Source organism: Phocoena phocoena, chromosome 3 (assembly GCF_963924675.1).
Source record: "Phocoena phocoena chromosome 3, mPhoPho1.1, whole genome shotgun sequence".
Taxonomy (NCBI): domain Eukaryota; kingdom Metazoa; phylum Chordata; class Mammalia; order Artiodactyla; family Phocoenidae; genus Phocoena; species Phocoena phocoena.
This window is the reverse complement of record NC_089221.1, coordinates 170,729,532-170,752,993: the sequence shown is the minus strand read 5'-3', so window position 1 is coordinate 170,752,993 and position 23,462 is coordinate 170,729,532. Positions and strand designations below refer to the sequence as shown.

General features: G+C 47.4%; 1 pseudogene; it reads right to left on the bottom strand.

Annotated features, from left to right (window-relative positions):
* Positions 1–524: 524 nt before the first annotated feature.
* Positions 525–22,158, bottom strand: LOC136120451 (protein FAM76A pseudogene; annotated as a pseudogene).
* Positions 22,159–23,462: the final 1,304 nt, after the last annotated feature.

The window sequence follows — 23,462 nt, the reverse complement described above, 5'->3', positions numbered from 1 at the left end:
AAAGTTTCTTTTTTAAAAAAAGTAAATTAAAACTCTGGCTATACGTAGTACAAAGTTCATACGTAATATACCTGGAAAAAAACCCAAAGAGTATATACCCTGAAGCAAAAAGATTTATTGGAGAGAAAAAGTCTCTTCCACGGTACCAAGTCTTAAGGTGGCAGTTTTCAAAGTTCAGAGGGTGGCAGTGATATGTAATTAATGCCAAACTGTTATGGACCAAAAAACCATTCTGCACATAACACTGAGCAGTGACCAGCACACACACACAAAAGTAACAAAAGAGAGACAGTAGTACTGAGAGAAGGGACAAAAGAGACAGTAGTACTGAGAGAAGGGTTTGGGATAGAGAGAGGGGAGTGAGGGAACCTGAAACCCCAAACATTCAAGCATGCAGTCATAATACAGCACAAAGCAGGTGTTTCCATTCAGCCCACTGCAGTCGCACACAGAAGGGTAACTATAGTAAAATAGAGATTTCTTAAGAAAGCTTGCAATTCCCAGAGAACAGCCAGGTTGCCACTCTAGCCCAGGAATCCGTTGCTATTGCCAGGAGCGTCCTTGTGGTCTCTCATTCCTGACTTCTCTGACTTCTTGTTCTCGGACAAGGCAGCTGCTTGGCTTCAGGAGCTCTCGCTTTTTGGCCTGCATTTGTTCTGTGACTTCTTTGTGGGTTTTCTCCATCTGGTTCATTTTGGCGCTCATGTGAGATGCTTGGTATTGAGAATCAGCCTTCAACTCCGTGACCTTCTTCTCTAAGCTCATCTGATCCTTTTGATGCAGCACCTTCAGGGCGGCTTCTTCTTCCTTTGGGCAAAGATGACAGAGTGGTCAGTGCCTGGTGAGTCCAGAGCCAGGTCTGAGGAAAAGCTGTGACCACTGGTTGTGATCAACTCAAACCTGGATTTTTTCTTTGGGATTTCCTTTTGAATTGAAGATGTAGGCAGTGTTTTCTTGCTGCTTCTCCTGGTGGCTGGCACGGGAAGAAGCGCTCAGATGCTTCCTCTGCTCTTTGGTCTTCTGAAGGACCCGTTTGTATGAAAGTGTGCACAGCCAGCGTAACAACTTCCCGTCTACCTTTTTTCTGTCATCTTTCCCGTCAAATGCACCCTGCTGCTTGCCCTGTTCACGGGAATGTGGTGGGGTGGCCCATACTTCTGAGTCTGTGCGGCGCTGGCTTTGGTGCCAGGGAATGCTGCAGTTACACGGCAGTGCTGCCGAGGTTTGGGCATTCCATAGAACCGCACATTCTGAGTGCACTTTTTGCATACTGTATTGGTTTACTCTCCTGCTGGTGCTGGCCTACAGTCGGTGCGCTTCACAACAGGCGGTACAATCCGACACTCCTTGCACAGCGGCTGCCCCTGAGACAGCGCCTCGAAGGGGAAGTGCTGCTGGCATTTGGTGCGGGCGTTGCTCACCACCCTACCGGTCCCGCCCGCCACTTTCTCTCTTGTGTGTCTCTTTGGAGAAATGTCTATTCACGTTCATTGCCCATTTTGGATTTGGTTGTTTGGGTTTTTTGTTGTTGAGTTTTAGGGGTTCTTTATATATTCTGGATATTAATCCCTTATCAGATACATGATTTGAAAATGTTTTCTCACATTCTATGTGTTGCCTTTTTACTCTGATGAGAATGTCTTTAGATTCACAAATTTAATCTCAAGCAGCCCAATTTGTCCTTACTGTTTCGTTCTGTTACCTGGGCTTTTGGTATCATATCCAGGAAATTATTGCCAAATCCACTGTTACAAAATTTACAAAATTTTCGTCCTGTTTTCTTCCAAGAGTTTTATTGTTGTAGGTCTTACATTTAGGTCCTTGAGCTATTCAGTTAATTTTTTTTTTTTTTTTTTTTTTTTGCGGTACGCAGGCCTCTCACTGTTGTGGCCTCTCCCGTTACGGAGCACAGGCTCGGGACGCGCAGGCTCAGCGGCCATGGCTCACGGGCCCAGCCGCTCCACGGCATGCGGGATCCTCCCGGACCGGGGCACAAGCCCGCGTCCCCTGCATCGGCCGGCGGACTCCCAACCACTGCGCCACCAGGGAAGCCCAATTTTTTTTTTTTTTTTTTTTTGAAGTGGGTCTCGCTTTATGCAACATATATATGTTCTGTAAAGAAGATGCTAGGGTCAGAGAGAATAATGAATGAAGGTGGAAGAGCCTCAGAGAAATGTGGGGCAGCGTTTACTGCACCAATACCTGGGTGATGGCAGCAGGAGAGAAAGAAGCAGGACAAATACTCAAAGAAGTACTGGCTGAAAACGTGCTAAATTTATTGAAAATCACCAAACTACACCTACAGATGTCCAATGGACTCTGAAGAATAAACTTGCAAAGCGATCCACACACAGATACGTCCCAGTGAAAATGGTGAAAGTCAAAGACAAGGAGAAAAGCTTGAAAGCAGCAAGAAAAACACCTTGTCCCCTAAAAGGGAACCACTGTAAGACCATGAGCTGGCTTTTCAGCTGAAACCAGGGAGGTTACAGGTAATGGGATAAAACACATTCAAAGTTGTGAATATGAAGAGAAGCCACCGCAATGGAAAGCTCGCGCACCGCAAGGAAGAGTGGCCCCTGCTCGCCGCAACTAGAGAAAGCCCACGCACAGCAACGAAGACCCAATGCAGCCGAAATAAATTAATTTTTAAAAATTAAATAACTAAGTAAACAAAGAAAAAACTGGCATCAAACAGGATGGATGGAGTCATGCTTGCAACTGACCTCAGGGCATAGGAACTGGGAAGCAGGCCAAGCAGCACCTGCAGTGCCACCAGGAAATGCCAGGAAATGCAACATGAATTGGTATCACCTGGAGCAACGTGCAGGGGGCCTTCCATCATCAGAGAGGGGTCATCCTGTGACAGCCCGCTCTGCCAGTGCTGTTGAAACTGAGACGCACAGCTCCTGCCACAAAGGTTCCCATCCCCAGTATTATAGAGATGATACGGACATCTCCAAGGCTCAAGGCTCCAGGCTCCTATTTAGCTGTGATGTGTACTGGTCCCGCAGGGGATCCCACTGCAACCATTAAAGTCAGTTCTGCTCGCCACGGGGGGCATAATAAAGGCTGATCCCCCGCTGCCCCGAGCACCCATGGCAGTTTTAGGCTGTCGGAAGGAAAAACCGAGGCACTTAACAGTCAAACCGACCCAAGGGCTACTCCCTGACGAGCTAGACTCAGAAGCCGCACACATTGATCCATCGCACTGCCCTTAGAAAACTGTTCAGATCATGTCTCGTATCTGAATCAGGCTAGCTTAACAATGGGAAACCGTGCCTTGAAGGCTGAATAGCTCCTGGACAGCCACCTATGCTAACACCAGCTGAGTTTACCATGGAACTTGCAAGTATTTAATAACCAAATGGGAAAACCTGACCAAAGATAACTTGTCCCTGAAATGGCCCAAAATGGGGTACTTTTGATTTACCTACATTGGTTTATTTGCACGTTTAATTAGAAAAAGCACACATCTTTATTGGAGTATATAATTGCTTCACGATGCTGTGTTAGTTTCTGCTGTACAACAAAGTGATCAGCTATATGTACACATATATCCCCATATCCCCTCCCTCTTGCATCTCCCTCCCACCCTCCCTACCCCACCCCTCTAGGTGGTCCCAAAGCACCGAGCTGATCTCCCTGTGCTAGGCGGCTGCTTCCCACTAGCTATTTTACATTCGGTAGTGTATATAGGGAGGAATATTTTAATTGGACCTGGAGGCCTCACAAGTGAGGAAATAATAAAATGGCTTCATTTTAAGAAACAAACCAAAAATGATTAGAAACAGTGGTGGCTGAATTAGAGAAAGCCTCAACCTCCGTCTCCAGCTTCTTTATGTTCTCTTCTTTCTGAGTTGCCCTGCTCTGCCCTGCCCTTCCTGCTCTCCCTCCTCCAACACCAAAAGAAAAATATATTGAATGCGAGATAGAAAATGAAAGCAACACCAAGTTTAAGGAGAAGCCCATGAGCGAGGGGAACCTGCTCTATCTACAGCCCCTGGGACTAGGACAAAACTTAGAACTTGACTAAGGATTTTCCAGATCCTTTACAAAGACCCTTTAGCTTTTGCTAAGGAATTTGAACTTACAAGCCTGGATATTCAGACTTGTACCAGCTCGTACATTGACTAGTCTCTGAAAGTAAAGCAAAAGAATGGCTCTAAGACATAAATTGGAAAGCACCTATGGAGGATTTTCAGAAGTGTGAGGCTACAGATCGCCAGAAATGTAGAGAAGTTGCCCACAACTTATATCAGGCTATTCCAAAAATCTTCCCACATTAAACAGATTGGGCATGGGACTTCCCTGGTGGTCCAGTGGCTAAGACTCCACGCTCCCAATGCAGGTGGTGCCGCAACTTGAAAGATCCTGCATGCCACGACGAAGACCCAACACAGCCAAATAAATAAAACATGTATTTTTAAAAAAGAAAAGAAAACAGATTGGGCAAAGATCCATCAGTGTAAATAGAGGCCAGGAGAAACTATTTGATTATTTTGAAAGATTTGAAAAAACATTCAAACAACACTCTGGCATGGATCCAGAGAGTTTTGTAAACCATCAGAATGATTCAGTATTACATTCTATATTTTTCTCGAAGGATTAGATGAAGAAGAATTGGCACACCTGGTTAAAAGACATGAACTTGATTGGGCTACTATGCATACTAATGCCCTTGTCATTTTCTAAAACCTTATGGAAAGGAGAGAAGGAAAAAGCTGCCAAGATTATGACTGCAGCTACAGCAGTTTGGCGGTCCTCCAAAACTCACCTGCCCAAATTCCAGCCGGGCTTGAAAATTGCAAAAACATTTTAAAAGGGATTGCCACAAATTCAAGCGAGACTTGGAACAAGGTAAAACTAAAAAGGAAGAGAAGTGCTCTGAGGATTACGAGAGGGCATTTTCCCCTCTTCCTCACAAATACCTTAGGGGAGACTGAAATAACTATCAGAGGGGAAACTTCTAAGGCCCTGTAGACACGGGGGCTCCATTCTCTGTCCTTAACCCGACCCTTATTCACTGCCCTCTCGCTTGGGGTAAACAATCGATTCTCATGGTAGGGGTTTCAAACTTTCCTGTGGTTTTTAAATCAGAACCAATAATTGTTCAGCTAGGAACTGTCACAGGAAGACATGTATTCCTTTTGGTGAATGTGCTCCAATTCATCTGACTGGATGAGACCTTTTAGAGGCATATAATGCCCGTATTGCCTTTTCACCTATAGGTGAAATGATTTTAGATTTAGAAGCTGTAGATGCTGAGAACATAATTACTGAAAAGTGAATGGTTATGAAAATCAAAATTCAGACAAATCAAGAGGAAATTAATGATTTGCTGTTACAGGACAGCTGCATGTAAATCAATGGAGTTAGAACACACCCTCACACCATGCACAAAAATAACCTCACAATAGCTTAAAGACTTAAAGACATGACGCCATGAAACTCCTAGAAGAGAGCATAGGCAAAACATTCTCTGACATAAACTGTACCAATGTTCCCTTAAGTCAGTCTCCCAAGGCAATAGAAATGAAAACTTACAAGCTTTTGCACAGCAAAGGAAACCGTAAAGAAAAGAAAACCTAAAAGACAACCTATGGAATAGGAGAAAATATCTGCAAATGATGTGACTGACAAGGGCTTAATTTCCAAGATATATTGGGTGGGCCAAAAAGTTTGGGTTTTTCCATATCTTATTGGCCAACCCAATACAAAAAGCTCATACAACTCAACAACAACAACAAAAAAATGGGCAGAAGACCTTAATAGACGTCTCTCCAAAGAAGAAACAAATGGCCAATAAGCATGAGGAAAGATGCTCAACATCACTAGTTATTAGAAAAGTGCAAATCAAACTACAGTGAGCTACCACCTCGCACAGGTCAGAATGGCCATCATTAAAAAGTCTACAACTAACAAATGCTGGAGAGGGTGTACACAAAAGGTTGGTGGGAATATAAGTTGGGGCAGCCAGTATGGAGAACAATATGGAGATTCCTCAAAAAACTAAGAGTTACCATATGATCCAGGAATCCCAGTCCTGGGCATATATCCAGACAAAATTATAATTCAACAGCATTCACAGCAGCACTGTTCACAAGACTGGAGGCATTAAAAGGAATGAGACCTATTATTCAGGAATGCCTTAAGAAAAGACTTACAATTCCTTGCACCAGTCCGTGCGATACTCCCATTTTACCAGGAAGAAACCAAATGGAAAGGCCTGCAGGTTGGTTCAGGACTGGAGCTCTAAGTACTCTTGTGATTCCCTGCCACCCTGTCGCCCCTAATCCTCCCACACTGCTCTCAGCCATCCCATCAGACACCTGTTATTTCCCAGTAGTTGACCTACGGAGCGCATTCTTGAGTATTCCAGTAGAAAAGAAAGTCAATACCTCTTCACTTTTACATAGGAAGATCGCCAACCTACTTGGACAGTTATGCCACAAGGCTATACTGAAAGCCCTACTTATTTTTCTCAAATACTTAAAACCGATTTGGCTGATGTACACTTTCCTAATGACTCTGCTCTGATTCAGTACATAGATAATTTACTTTTGTGTTCTAGAACTGGACCGGATTGCCAAGAGATGCTATCCACTTGCTGCAACAATGTGTCGAGAGGCATAAAGTGTCCAAAGACAAACTACAATTCTGCTCACCAACTATGCGATAATTAGGTCATTTAATATCTAAGGAAGGATTGTTGATTGATTCTGAAAGGATTAAGGGAATCCTAGCTTTCTCACTCCCCCAGACAAAGAAACAGCGGAGAGGATTTCTAGTTCTAACTGGGTATTGCAGCAATTGGGTACCGAGTTTCTCCCTCGTGGCCTAATAACCTCTATGCGTTACTCAAGTCTCATCAGCCAGAGGGACTTCCCTGGCCGTCCGGTGCTTAAGACTCCACGCTTCCACTGCAGGGGGCACGGGTTTGATCCCTAGTCGGGGAACTAAGATCCCACATGCAAACGATTAATTAATTTAAAAAATACTTAAAAAAAAAAAAACCTCATCAGCCAGACCCAATTGAATGGATGAACAGAAGGAGAAAAAGCTACAAATGCCCTGTGAACCTACACTAGCCCGGGCTCCAGCTCTGGGCCATCCTAACTATAAACTACCATTTCCCTCTTTGTGCCTGAAGACAGAGGACACATCCTGGGTGTATTCACTCAGAGGCACTGTGGTTAAACTACCATTTCCCTCTTTGTGCCTGAAGACAGAGGACACATCCTGGGTGTATTCACTCAGAGGCACTGTGACCACAGGATGTTATAGTTGCCAGTTAGATTTGGTGGCAGAAGGGCTCCCACCCTCTAGGAGAGCTATTTCGGCGACTGCCCTCTTTATGCAAAGCTACTGAGAACTTCTCATGGGGTCTCCTCGGTGAGTCGCTTGACCTCTTATGAAGTATTGTTACTCTCATCACCCAGTATTACTTCCGCTTGCTGGTGTTAACAGCCTTAACCCTGCAACTTTGTTTCCAGCATCTCAAGATGACTGCATTATACTGGCTGTCTTCTAACTGAGGACTGATGTGCGAGAAGTTCCCATTGATAATTCTGGATTTAATTTGGTTTACAGGTGGATCCTACTTCAAAGGACATTACTGAGCTGGGTTTGCAATAACTTCAACAGTAGAAATAAGTGAAAGTTCTTATTTACCAGACACCAAGTCGGCCCAACAAGCTGAACTGATTGCATGACGAGGGCTTGTCAATTAGCCAAAGGTCAAATAAACCACGTCTATACTGATAGCTGCTACGCCTTTAAAGTGGCTCGTGATTTTACAGCTGTGGAAACCGGATTTCTCACCTCTTCTGGTCAGCCTATAAAGAATGGACAGCTCATCTCAAAACTTTTAGACTCCAGACAGCTCATGATCATGAAGCTTACCTGGGCATTCCAAATCTGACTCCACAGAGGCCAAAGGACATGGACCGGCTGGTGCCGCAGCCAGACAAGCTGCCTGAGGTCTTGTCCCTGCCCAATTTCAAGGCTCCCCCCTGCTCGATCACAACTCTGACGAAACTTCAGAAATTTGTTTTGCGGGCTCAGGAACTGGCTTCAGAAAATGAAGAAAAAAAGGGGGGCTATTTGGATCCCATCTCCCAGATATGGAGTATCTGCATGCACTTGTTTAGGGGTGGCTGGTCATTCATTGCTGGGTGTTTTTTTTTTTTTTAAGTTATTTTTCGTTGCCTTTACTCCAGCAAGGAGATTCCCTGGCCCACGGGCACCCGAGAAAATGGTATTATAGGGAAAACAGTGTATCTGGAAACCTTCTCCCACTATAGCTCATAAGGTTTATGACCTATGTTCTATCTGTCCTAAAATGTAATCCTGGTAAACCCCTTCATGGCTCGCAAGGCCACTTCCCCCTTCCTGAGGAGCCCTTGTAGGTTTGGCAGCTGGACTCCATCCACGTGCCTTCCTCTGAAGGCTATAAACGCATCCTGGTCGTGGTCTGCATGTTTTCACACTGGGTGGAGGCATTTCCTTGCAGAAGGCCGGTAGCCTTCACAGTAGGCAAATTACTGTTGGGAAAAAAATAATTCCACTTTGGGGCATTCCTTCTGAGTTGCATAGCAACCAGGGAACCCATTTTACTGGACAGATTATTAATTCCACTGGTAAGATTCGGCCGCTAATGCAACATGTTCACTGCACCTATCACCTCAATCCTCAGTGGTAGTAGAAGGGACCCAAGAGCACTATTAAAACACAATTGGCTAAATTTTCAGAGGCTTTTCATCTTCCACGGCCAAAAGCTCTTCCCTTGGTAACTCCTCAACCTTAGCTCTACCCACTTTGGTAAACATTCAGTTGTCTCTCTTTGAAATAATTACTGGGCGGCGACCTGTGCCTTTAGATGAAGGTACGTATGAACCAGCGCTGCTTCAAGGTCACATTCTACATTACAGGGACTCATCAAAGTGCTTAAAGAAAATGAAAAATTAGTAACCGAATCCTTCCACAGTGAGCTCCTGGGAGACGAAGACCTTATTAAGGGTCACGGGTTACAGCCTGGAGATGTTGGAAAAGATGTCAAAAAAGTGACTCTTTACAACCACGTTGGAAAGGACCATACCAGCTACTCTTAACAAATCCCTGGGGGGCAAAACTTAAAGGACTAATCTATTGGAGTCACATCTCTCACCTCAAAAGGGCCTCCCCTCCTGAATGGACTGCAACCCCTATTTGTGACACCCCACTTCCACTAAGAGAGGCTTCATCAAACCAGGATGAGAAGAACACGACAACAGCGGTAGACAGCTAACCCAAGAGTCCAGACCAGACCTGTAAGAAACTGCCTCTCTCCATCAAAATTGAAAGTTATGGGACTTCCCTGGCGTTCCAGTGGTTAAGACACCCCCGTTTCCCTGCAGGGGGCATGGGTTCCATCCCTGATCAGGGAACAGCCAAAAAAATAGAAAAAGAAATTGAAAGTCACTGTTCTGCTTCTAGCTATGTTCTTAGGCCAATGTTTAGGATGAAAAGAAAACTCTTTAGTAAAACTATCACAAAGTATAGGTACTGGGGGAGGTTAACTGATTGCTGGATTTGTCATCAGATTAATCCGTCAGTACAAGGCCGATTAAACCCCTTGTAATTTCTGTCACTGACTTTTCAGATGTTTCTAATGGTACCACTTACTCAGACACACTCCCTCTGGCCTAACTTTTCACATGCAGGATCTTAGTTCCCCGACCAGGGATCAGACCCGAGCCCCCTGCAGTGGAAGCATGGAGTGCAGTGGAAGCACGGAGTCATAACCACCGGACCACCGGGGAAGTCCCCATGTCCCGTACTTAATTAACAGAGGTCTTAAAGAGAAAGATACAAGTCACGTATGCCAGCAACTCCCCCACCTCCAATATCATACGGATAGCTTTTGGAAAGTCTGCAAAAGAAATGGCCCACGGTTTAATACTGTGTTACGAGAACTTCCAGTTAACGAAGCCATCAACAAAAGCGCTCTGGGAGGAGTCACTTGTGCTCCCCCAGGTTTTGTCTTCATATATGGTATTGGAACTGACCCACCTTCCCAAGGGTATTCACATAAATGTCTGAAGAGCTGGCAAGTAGAAGGTTTATTTTATCGGGACGTTATGTTACCCCATTGTCCATCCAAAAAGAGAAGATGGACCTCCTTTTTCTCCCCATTACAGAGTCAGGAGATCCATGCGAGGAGGATACCAAAGAAACCTGGTGGCAAAGTCTTTTCAGAATCTTGGTTCCTAGCGCAGGAGTATATGTGAACAGGGATACGCTTAGAAACTTATCAGCCACCATTAGTCCTTAGATTCCTTAGCCCAAGTTGTGTTAGATAACAGAATTGCCTTAGAGCTCCTACTGCCCAAACAGGGAGGTGTTTGTGCTATTGGCCACACATGTTGCACTTATGTTAACACCTCCAGAGGTTGAGACATGCCCGGGAAAAATTTTCCGAAGAGCAAAATGGTTACAAGATGTAAGAAAGAGTGATCCTTTAAGTCAGCGGTACCCAGTCTTTTTGGCACCAGGGACCGGTTTCATGGAAGACAGTTTTTCCATGGACCGGGGCGGGGGCAGGGAGGTATGGTTCAGGCAGTGATGCGAGTGATGGGGGGGTGGCAGATGAAGCTTCGCTCACCTGCCTGCCACTCACCTCCTGCTGTGCGGCCCGGTTCCTAACAGGCCGAGGACTGGTAGCGGTCCGCGTCCCAAGGGTTGGGGACCCCTGCTTTAAGTGACCTTTTTAGTCAGCTACCCTCAGGACTAGGCAACATTTTCCGGCTTTACAGACAGTTGTTATGTTCATTATATGCACTGCCATTCTTTTCCTGGCTATCAAATTACTCATGACATGTATCACTGCTTGTTCTAAGTCTACGGCCAAAAGCACACCTACAACAAACTGAGATGACTGATCAAATGTATAATCTATAAAACTTGCCTTCATCAATTTATTTCTATGATTACTGCATTAAATTACTATGATAAAATATATAAAATGATGCTTTAACAAATTGAAACTGCTGATCATTTCTATAATTCTGGATAAGGTAATGGACATACACAATACACATAAAGTACAACTGGCCTAAGTGCTATTGGACACCTTAGAATTGGCTACCAGTCCTTGCCAAGCATCCTACTAGTGCATCCCCCCCGCCAAAAGGAAAAAAAAAGGACCGGGCTCTCAAGACCCAGCATGGAGGGATGATGAATCGGAAGCAGGTAAGCAACCACCTTGGCACCAAGGGACCAAATAGTTGATCATCTAATGCTTTCTATCAAAAGATTTATGATCTAAAGGGGGAAGATGATGAGGGAAATCATAAATATTTTATGGCAGGACAATCAAACTAAGAAAGAAAACAAATGACATGCTCCTTTTGTGGCAAGCTTTTCCCAGTGTTCAATGTGCATATCTATACGATACATTAACCGGCTCTCAAAGCAGCAGGATGAAATCAACCTTTGAGAAAAAGATGACCCTTTCTTTAGACGCCAGCATTTCAATATTGTAATTCTATGACTAATATATTTCTTTTTCATCTCATACAAGGGTACAGGGGGTCGCACTGACCAAAGGCTTGTCTGTACATGCAATATTAAGGGGAAAAAACCCCCAACTTGTTGACTGAACTATGTACACAGTGCTAACCTGTCAATATGAGAGATAATTTGTCTCAAAAATGTATAAAACTGCATCTCTGACTCCTGATCGATGGAGCCGTTTTCAAACTTTCTGAGAATGTTTCCTGGGTTATAATCCTCAGTTTGACTCGAATAAAATTCTTTTCTTTTTTCTTAGCTTGACTGTTATTTGATTTTTCATCAGCAGGCCTCACTGCTGAAATGGAAATTACACCTTCAGGAAAGGGCTATACCTGATGTCAAGGGCCTTTCCAGAATACAGGAGGATGTGCCTTCCGCCATGCTCAGCCCCTTGCCCTCTGACATGAAGATACAGTTAGTGCTGGCCTAACAGTTGTGAAGGGACCACTGGACAGCTGTGCCGTGCTTCCCTGCTAGTGGCATATCCCCCGTCTAGGAGGGCTTGCTTGGCAGAGTTGGTGGTGGTGTGCCTGGCCCTACCACTGGCCATCAAAACGACAGTCCCAAGGACACAGATTTTCACTGACTCCCGAGCAGTAGCCAATGGGCTCACAGTCTGGTCTGGACAATGGCCTCCTTGGGGCACCTCCACTTGGAAAGATAGGGCAACACACACACTGATTATGGATACTCGTGGCTCTGCGTACACATGCCAACACCAGAAGGAGACCTGTTCCAGAGCCCAACGTAAGCTACGACACAGGTTCAGACACAGCTCTTCCTCCAGAGATGCACACCCGCTAACACAATGGATCCACGGGGAAGCCTAAGTGGTGGTAGATGTTGCCCCCTCTGCTCTCAAACAAAACTCTGGAAGCCTCCCAGGTAGGCACATGCATACACCCCGGGCTGACAGACCCTACTTCCGGTGAGAAATTGATTTTATCAGGCCACTGCCGCCCTCTGCTAGAGGTAGTGGGTATTCAACCACTGTCACTGATTCCTCCCCTGGACTTCTGCTGGCCACTCCCTCCAGACATGCTGTAATCTCCTTCTTGACCAGGTATGTGCCCGTCCCTTTCGGCCCACCAGGCATCGTGGATTCAGATCAAGGTACCCATTTCACCGCCCAGTCTGTTCGGTCATGGGCTCTGGCACATGGACTCTTGTAAAATTTCCAACTAACTTAGCAGCCCCAAGTGGCTAAACTTAAAAGAGATATACCATGGTCTACTCAAAGGCAGGCCCCCCCAAGCCTTTAAACAAAGGTGGTCCCCAAAATGGACAAAAAAACATTACCACAAGCTCTAACGCTGCCTAACCCCCGACCCTCAGATCTCCACACACCAGCTGCCGGTCTTCTCCACGGACTCCTCTCTGAGCACGTAAAGGAAACCCTCAGCCCTCTGACGTCAGGCATCGTTCACATCTGCTCAGCAGACGAACGTGCCCCTTGCCCACCATCTCACCGTCTTCCACGCACCTAATCAGGTCGGTCAAGGGCTGGTTGTGCAACGTGATACAGAGAGAGCGCCCCCAAGGGGACGAGCCCCTACCCAACTGCTTAGAGATCACGAGTGTACAGATTTTATTGGCCCACATGATGGCCCAGGACTAGCCGCAAATCTTAAGGCCACTGGCTTCGCCTCACTTTTTGAAAAGCTGGTTTATTAAACCATATTCATCAAAAGTTTTGCAGGAGGTTGAAGTTACAGCTCCAGCGCAACTTGCGTGGATCTCAGAGAAAAGACAAGAGGCTCCCCACCTAGTGGATGCTGGTGTCGTTAGGAAATGAAATCCACAAGGGAAGCCCGGAGTCCAGTGTCACTATTAGCAGACATGGGCCAGGTCCCAGCTCGAAGGAGGCCCCAGCAAGCCAAGTGCACATCTGACTCTCCTTGGTTGTGGCTCTTAATGTGTACAGCCTGGATAGCAGGGTTGCTAGTGGGCCCCCGGAGCCTAGTGCTGTCCCAGGAGCTGTGCGGGAACACATCAGCCAAGTGCGTGACTGCGTCACGGGAGGGCTGAGTGCCAGTGCAGGCAGGCCCTGTGAGAAGAGCTTCGGCCGGCACATGGCTGGGTGTGGATTCTAACCAGAGCTCACCTCTCTCCACATTAAATGGTGCCAGTAGAAACGATGCTGAAACAAGTTGCTCCCTCCTTTTACGAAACCTCAAGTTATATATCCCAGGCAAAAACGGCCTTCCCAGTGTTAACCGAATCAGACCCAGATGGCTGGCAGTTTGGGGCTGTCATGATCCTACCATGGTTTCATAGGGTGAACTCCGGATTCTGAAGCTGTAGGCCACAACGTGTGCCTACAATCAGCCCATCAATGTGTCCGGAATCTGTGTGCATCATGGATGGGATCCCCACAAGGCTCGGTCTTGGACATGGCCGTGCCCTTCCCAAGATGCACCCCTACTGCTCTGATGGAGCTTACTGATCCGCTCAACCACCGGCAGAGCCTGTGCTTGTAGCTGTGCCCTGCACGGGCCTCCAGCAGATCTGCTCAGAACTTAACACCTCTTAGCCACTCTGCCCTTCACGGGTCTCCACCTGGGAAGGCCACCCCAAGCACACCAACGTCGCAGTGGGTGACGTCTCAACCCAAGAGAATTATGAGGGAAATCATGCTCTCCAAGCTCGTGGGACGGTGGGACCTTCCCCTCCCAGACCGCTTTCACATCAGCAGGGAAGAGACTGGTGACGGTCAACCTCAAGGTTGAGCTGCCCCAGTGCCTCCAGGTGATGGACGCTGGGGGCCCTCGAGAAGACTGTTTTTGTGAAATGGCTAATTCCTTGCCGCTATCACAATACTTACTAGGCACTACCATATATAAAATAGGGAACTGATAAGAACCTGCTGTATAGCACAGGGAACTCCACTTTGCTGTACAGTAGAAACTAACAACACTGTAAAACAACTACCCCAATAAAAAAAAAAGCAAAAAACAAACAGTAGGTCCCCTGCCAACTGCATGGCACCAGTAACGTCATTTGGCCTTCATGACAAGTCAAGCTGTGTATTCTAATCCCCATCGGCCACGGGGGGCACCTCCTCACAACGGTCCTACCTTGACCTACCTAGAGCCTATGATCAGGGACCTCCTGCTGCCGTGTGTGCCGGCTGATGCGCCGATGACAGCGTTTGCTCCCCACCCGATGCAGCCACAGCAGATCCAACTCCCTCGTTATTCCCACCACCACCTTCCGTACTCAGAGCTGCTGCCCTCCTTTGTACCCACATCGTAGGCACAAGCCGCTCCCCGCTATACGCCAGAATCCCCTCCAACACCACGACCGAGTAGGCCACACCTGCCAGGACACATGTATTTGTGCAAACCTCTGACAGCAGCCTCGGCCTTACAAGCAAAACAACGCTGTCTGTGTCTCTACGCGGGGCCAGACCTACATCCCCAGGTCACTAACCTGCAGTTCCTCACAGTGATCAGCTGTGTGCTAATTCCCTCCAAAATACCTTGAGCCTCACTCAGGCTAAACAAACCCCTAATCAGGACCCCGTACGGGGCACCCTGAGGGTAAGCATCAGGATAACCAGAATAACCACCCCCCCCACCCCGTCGTGGTGGTACTTTCTGAAGGCTGCTAACTGTATGCAAGCACAAAGACTGCCCCTCACCCTGTACACTCGCGGCCCCCAAATGATATTAACACCTCATTCAGATTCTGCTTTGGACCTGCCTCGAGCAGTCAGGAGCAAGCCCACTGGACCCTGCCCAGTCTGCAGCATATCCACGGAGATAACCCCTCGGTTACAATACTGTTCCTTTTAGGATCCCAGCACCCTTCACTCTTCTGACACTTTTCCACTAGAGCTGTCCTGCTCACAGAAAGGGCCATCCTGTCCCTGTCCTGTTGGGACTGGCCATCACCAATGGACTGGGGGGCATAGGAGAAACATCAAATATTAAAAGCCACCCAGCAGGGAATTCCCTGGTGGCGCAGTGGTTGGGAATCCACCTGCCAATGCAGGGGACATGGGTTTGAGCCCTGGTCCCAGAAGATCCCACATGCCACGGAGCAACTAAGCCCGTGCACCACAGCTATTAAGCCTGCGCTCTAGAGCCCGTGTGCCACAACTATTGAGCCTCCGAGCCACAACTACTGAAGCCCACGTGCCTAGAGCCCGTGCTCCGCAACAAGAGAAGCCACTGCAATGAGAAGCCCGCACACCGCAATGAAGAGTAGGCCCGTCTCGCTGCAACTAGAAAGAGCCCGTGCGCAGCAACGAAGCCCCAACACAGCCAAAAATAAAGGAAAAAAAAGCCACCCGGCAATGACCAACCACCCTAAACGACCACGTGCAGACGCCCCACCGTGCTCAGAGTCTGATGCGGCAGCAGCAGGACCCACTAGCACAGACAGTGATGGCTAACCAGGTGAGTCTGCTCCTTGCAGGGCAGCTCTTGCTGTAGGAACCCTGACAACTCAAGGCAGCACAGGCCAGCCTCCAGGAGACGCCTTCAGATACACAGGCCACGCAGAACAGAGCTAAGATATCTCAGCTCCACACTCCCTGAGGGCCCTGATTTGTTCTCGTGGGCCTTGCCATCCACTGGAGGAGCAGTGGCTGAGAAAAGGGTTTCCAACTCTATGGAGTCTTCATCACAGGCCTCATCGTCGCCCTGGTTAAATGTGCGCTACCGTGGCCTCAGTATCTATGTCCTTGGACATAATCTGCTACTCAGAGGATTGCTATTCCTGATGCCGAGGAATCACAGGATGGATCGTCAAGGGTTTGGCTAAGCTGCTCCATGGTACCGCTGCTCTGGCATCCATTCTGTTGGGCCAGGCAGCCTTCAGGGTCCTGGAATTGACACTAGCCCCTTGCATGAGTGCATGCCCTAGACGGCAGCCCTCAGAGGCATGAACAAACATAAGTTCCTCATATGACTTCACCAGCGGCCCTTGTGATCAACAGTCTCCCCTGCTTCCCCTTGTGCACCCCTTACATAAGACCCCTGTGGAGCTAACCACAGAGATTGTCAGAGTGGATCAAGGAAACAAGACCCAACCATAGGTTGTCTACAAGAAACTCACTTTAAATATAAAGATGCAAATAACAGAAAAGAGATAGAGAATGACTACCATGCTAACACCAATCGAAAGAAAACCGGAGGGACTTCCCTGGTGGTGCAGCGGTTAAGAATCCTCCTGCCAGTGCAGGGGCCATGGGTTCGCGCCCTGGTACTGGAAGATCCCACATGCCGTGGAGCAGCTAAGCCCATGCACCACAACTACTGAGCCTGTGCTCTAGAGCCCGCATGCCACAGCTACTGAAGCCTACATACCTAGAGCCCATGCTCTGCTACAAGAAAAGCAATCGCAATGAGAAGCCCGGGCACCACAACTAGAGAAAGACCGCACACAGCAACAAAGACCCAATGCAGCCCCCAAAAACAAACAAACAAAACCCCCCAAAAAACACAAAACTTGAGTAGCTGTATTTCACACAGAGCGGATTTCAGAGGAAGGAAATTCTCAGAGATAAAGAGAGGCATGACATGATGATAAAGGCATCGATTCTCCAAGACATAACAACCCTTAGTGCGTGTGCACCTAACAACAGAGTCCACATGCTAGAGACAAAAACTGATACGACGGCATCGAAAAATGGAAGAATCCACTATCAGAGACTTCAATGTATCTCTATCAGAAATGACAGATCCTGGAGGCAAAAAGTGAGTAAGAAGATAAATGAACTCAACAGCACCATCCACAACTGGATATAATTCACACCTACGGACGACGTCATCCAAAGACAGCAGCACACAGATTCCTCTCAAGTGCACATGGGACCATCACCAACAAACACCGTATCTTGGGCCATAAAACAAACCCTAATGAATTTAAGAGAATAGAAATCACAATGGATGCTCTTAGGCCACAGTGGAATTAAACTGGAAATAACATAAAGGTAGCTGGAAAGTCCCCCAAGTACTTGTAAACAACAAACTTCCAAATAACAAACGGATCAAAGAAGAAATCTCCAGAGAAATAAAAAATATTTTGAACTTAATGAAAACGAAAATAACACTTATCAAAATCTGAGGGATGCAGGGCTTCCCTGGTGGTACAGTGGTTAAGAACCACCTGGCAATGCAGGTGACATGGGTTCAAGCCCTGGTACAGGAAGATCCCACGAGCCACGGAGCAACTAAGCCCATGTGCCACAACTAATGAGCCTGTGAGCCACAACTACTGAAGCCCGCGTGCCTAGAGCCCATGCTCTGCAGCAAGAGAAGCCACCACAATGAGAAGCCCGTGCACTGCAACGAAGAGTAGCCCCTGCTCGCCACAACTAGAGAAAAGCCCGCACGAAGCAACGAAGACCCAATGCAGCCAAAAATAAAATAAATTTTTTTTAAATGTGAGGGATGCAGTGAAAGCAATGCTTAGAGAAAGCACTAAAGGGATATATTAAAAAAGAAGCAAAAAAGAAACAAGATCAAAAATCAGTAATATAAACCTCTACCTTAAGAAACTAGAAAAAGGGCAAATTAAATCTAAAGTAGAAAAAAATACTAAATCAGAAGGAAAAAATACTAAAATTTGGAGCAGAAATCAATAAAATTTAAAAGAGGAAATTGGTAGAGAACATCAACTAAACCCAAAGCTGGCTCTCTGAAAAGATCAATAAAATCATACGCTAACTAGGAAAAAAATAGAGAAGACAAATTATTATCAGCAAAGAACTAGGGGATATCATGACACGTCTTATGGATTTTGAAAGGGTAATAATGGAATACTAGGAATAACTATACCCACAAGTTTAATAACCTCGATGGAATGGCCCTATTCCTTGAAAGACACAGCCTGCAAGAACTCACACAAGAAGAAATAGATAATCAGAATAGTCCTATATCTATGAAAGAAACTGAACGAACAATCAGTAACCTTCCAGGAACCTTGCTACACTGTTGGTAGCAATGTAAATTGGTGCAGCCACTATGGAAAACAGTATGGGGGGTCCTTACAAAACTAAAAACAGAATTACCATATGATCCAGCAATCCCACTACTGGGCATATATCTGGACAAAACTATAATTCGAAAAGACACATACGGGCTTCCCTGGTGGTGCAGTGGTTGCGAGTCCGCCTGCTGATGCAGGGGACGTGGGTTCGTGCCCTGGTCCGGGGGGATCCCACATGCTGCAGAGCGGCTGGGCCCGTGAGCCATGGCCGCTCAGCCTGCGTGTCCGGAGCCTGTGCTCCGCAACGGGAGAGGCCACAGCAGTGAGAGGCCTGCGTACTGCAAAAAAAAAAAAAAAAAAAGATACATACATCCCAATGTTCACAGCAGCACTATTTACAATAGCCAAGACATGGAAGCAACCTAAATTTCTATCAACAGATGAGTGGATAAAGAAGATGTGGTACACATACAATGGAATATTACTTAGCCATAAAAAAGAATGAAATAATGCCATTTGCAGCAACATGGATGGACCTAGATAGTCATACTAAGTGAAGTAAACCAAAGACAAATATCATATATCACTTATATGTAGAATCTAAACCAATAAATAAGTAAAAGAAAATAAAACATACAAATGAACTTATTTCCAAAATAGAAAGACTCACAGACATAGGTAACAAACTTATGGTTACCAAAGGGGAAAGGGGCGTGGACAGAGGGATATATTAGGAAGTTGGGATTAACATATACACACTACTATATATAAAATAGATAACCAACAAGGACCTACTGAATAGCACAGGGAACTATACTCAATATTTTGTAACAACCTATAAGAGTAAAGAATCTGAAAAAGGTATGTATGTGTGCGTGTGTGTGTATAAAACTGAATCGCTGTGCTGTACACCTGAAACTAACACACTATTGTAAATCAACTGTACTTCAATAAAAAAGTAAAGTAAAAAATAATTACTAACCTTCCAAAACAGAAAATACCAGATCTAGATGGGTTCACTGGTGAATTCTACCAAACATTTAAGGAAGAAATTAATTCTCTACAATTAGTTTCAGAGGACAGAAGCAGAGGGAATGTGCACTAACTCATTCTATAAGTTAAGCATTTCCCTAATAACAAAACCAGACACAGACATTACAAGGAAACTATAGATCAGTCTCTCTGATAAATGGTGATGTAAAAATCCCAAACAAAATATTAACAAACTGGGGATTTCCCTGGTAGTCCACTGGGTAAGACTCCATGGGGGGCCCAGGTTTGATCCCTGTTCGGGGAACTAGATCCCATGTGCCACAACTAAGAGTTTGCATGCCGCAACTAAGAAGACCGCATGCCTCAAGGAAGATCCTGCAAGCCACAACTAAGACCCAGTGCAGTCAAAATAAATATTTTTTAAAAATATTAACAAACTGAATCCAATAATATAGAAGAATTATACACCATAACCAAGTGGTATTTATCCCAGGTATGCAAGGCTGGCTCAACATTCAAAAATCACTTCAGGGGACTTCCTCAGTGGTCCAGTGGTTAAGAATCCACCTTCCAATGCAGGGGACGTGGGTTTGATCCCTGGTGAGGGAACTAAGATCCCACATGACACAGGGCAACTAAGCCCATGTGCCACAAATACTGAGCCTGCGCGCCTCAACTAGGGAGCCAGCATGCTGCAAACTACAGAGCCCATGCACTCTGGAGCCCGTGCACCACAACTAGAGAGCCCGTGGGCCACAACTAGAGAGAAGCCCATGCGCTGCAACGAAAGATCCCACATGCCACAACGAAGATCCCACGTACGGCAACTAAGACCCAACACAGCCAAAAATAATAAAAATAAATAAAATAATTAAAAAAAAATCACTTCAACAGTCTAAACAAAAATCACAGCATATCAAAAGATTTTTCTAAATCTATTTGAAAAGGCAAGACTATGGAGATGGTAGTAAAAGGACCAGTGGTTGCTGGGGATTGGGGTTGGGGGAGGGGCGACTAGGAGGCGCACAGGGCATTTTTTAGGGCAGTGAACGTGTTTCGTAGGATACTATAAAGGTGGACGCATCTTCTTCTAAGCCCACAGAACATACATGCAAAGTCAACTGTGGACTGTGGGTGATGACATGTCAGTGTAGGTTCATCCACTGGAACCAACACACCACCATCTCACACGTCCAGGGGTCTGTAGGCCGGCAGGCCCAATTTACCATGCGCCCATAACTGCCCACGGGCATCTGGTAGCCCTCCTAGCAATACAGAGCAGTGGCGCACCACGATGACCACTCGCTGGGCCCTGCTGCAGACGAGGCCCTCCCGGGCCCTGAGACGGGGCTGCTGGCACCCAGCTGCCCTGATGCCTTGGGTTGTGCATGTGCCCCTGGCGCCTCCCACGTGCCGATGCCCCTGGCAGCAGTGCCCCTGGCACCTCCCGCGTGCCGATGGTCTTGTGGACCCACAACCCAGGTGGCACTCAGGAAATACCCAAATACTCGAGCCACATGCAGCACATGCCTTGTGTCTAGATGCTTTCCATGGAGCTGCTGACCGCTTGGCTGAGGACTGTTCGTTGACCGGCCAGGGCAGGGGCAGCTTCCCTGAAGGGGCCTTTCATTGCATGTGGGTAGACAGCCCTGGCGAGGCTGCACAAAAGCACGGCAGACATAGCTGGACAGAGCCCGGAAGCCCCCAGGGTGTCTCCCACCCCTCTCCAATGCCCTCGGATTAAGCGGATTCCAACACTCTTCGACGTCTGCTTGTCTTAACCACATGACACTGCTTGGTCACTAGGCTTCTAAGCTTCACACTCAGACGAGTTCACATTCGATTAGCTGAGATGAGGTGTGTCAGTCATCAAAGATATCAGAGGTGAATTACAATAAAGAGGCTGGATCCACTCGTGATGCGATCTGTGGTCAGACTAGGAAGAACTTCCAGAGCCCCATCCTCTTCCCTGCCTGGCACGGTCTATGCGAATGGATAAGGAGGCCCACGAGTGCCATGTGTCCTGTGGGTGGGAAGATCAAACCTCATCAATGCCCAGCCACGACGGAGGCCCCACCAGCTCTTCCTCTGGCCACCTGCAAGAGCGCACACCTGCGTCCATCTCCCCAGATTACCAACTATTTTCTGATCCTCTTGGTGCGAGTGGCATCACCCTGACAACCAAGCCCATCTTGGGTGGGGGCAGGGTTGATCCCCCTCCTAAAGGGCAACCAGAGAACAGAAGATGTTTGGGGGCTGAGAAACAGGGGTCTAGTATGGGCAATTTGGAGAAGATGAGGCCGAGACATCCAAGTGTATACGATTTCCAAAGCTTTCAGAAGCACGTGTCATAGCAGAAAACCCTCGAGGCCACCCAAGTGGCTACTAGCAGTAGAATCAAGAAATGAACAGGGTGCAGCCCCACCACAGGGCCCTACAGACAGCGAAAGGGACCAGACTGCCATCCCATGGGCAGCTAACAGCGCTGAGTAACGGAAAACTGACAGAATGCCATTTGCACTCCAAAGAAAGCACACAGAATTAAAACACAGTGACCCAGGGAGACACACACTTGTCACTCACCCGCCAGAGGAGGCCTGTCTGGGAGTCATGTTGAGCGGGGGCTGGTGTGAGGGATTCATCCAGGTCTTGGCCTGGCCGTCCCTCCATCGATGTCCACCTCAGTAAGTTTACGTGGGTCCCGCAATGGCTTATGCATTTTCTACAGACACTATATTTGACAATTAAATCCTATGAAGTGGGGGCTTGGAGACAAGATGGCAGAGGGGAAGGACGTGAGCTCGTCCCCCTCGTGAAAATACCAAAATCACAACTAACTGCTCAACAACCACTGACCAAAAACCACCGGAAGCTACCAAAAAAGTTACCCTACATCTAAAGACAAAGAAGAAGCCGCAAAGAGACAGCAGGAGGGGTGCAATCACGATAAAATCAAATTCCATACCCACCGGCTGGGCAACCCACAAACTAGAAAATATTTACACTGGAAAGGTTCGCACACAGGAGTTAAAGTTCTGAGCCCCACATCCGTCTCCCCAGCCAGGCAGTCTGGCATCGGGAGGGTGAGTGCCCAAACCATCTGGCTTTGAAGGCCACTGGGGTTTGATCACCAAATTCCACACGACTGGGGGAAACAGAAGCTCTACTCTTGGAGGAGGCACACAAGGTCTCAAACACACCAGGACCCGGGAGGAAAAGCAGTGACCTCATAAGGGCCTGGGCCAGACCTACCTGCTGATGTTGGAGAATCTCCCGTGGAAGCAGGGGGTGGCTGTGGCTCACTGTGGGGACAGAGACACTGGCAGTGTAAGTTCTGGGAAGTGCTCATTGGCGTGAGACCGCCTGGAGGCCAAGCTTTTCTCACTAAGACCCGGCCCCACCCAACAGCCTGTAGGCTCCAGTGCTGGGATGCCTCAGGCCAAAAAACCAACAGGGCGGGAACACAGCCCTGCCCATCGGAAGACAGGCTGCCTGAATTCTTCCTAAGCCTACAGCTTCTCACTAAAAACAACCCCTGACACGGCCCTGCCCACCAGAGGGACCAGACCCAGCTATACCCACCAGTGGGCAGGAACAAGTCCCTCCTAGCAGGAAGCCAGCACAAGTCCTTCGCCAGCCTCACCCACCAGGGGGCAGACACCTGAATCAAGAACTACAATCCCGGGCTTCCCTGGTGGCGCAGTGGTTGAGAATCTGCCTGCCAATGCAGGGGACACAGGTTCGAGCCCTGATCCAGGAAGATCCCACATGCCGCGGAGCAACTAAGCCCGTGCGCCACAACTACTGAGCCTGCGCTCTAGAGCCTGCGCACCTGAGACCGAGTGCCACAACTACTGAAGCTCACGCACCTAGAGCCCATGCTCCGCAACAAGAGGAGCCACCGCAATGAGAAGCCCGCGCACAACGGAGAGTAGCCCCTGCTCACAACTAGAGAAAGCCCATGCGCAGCAACA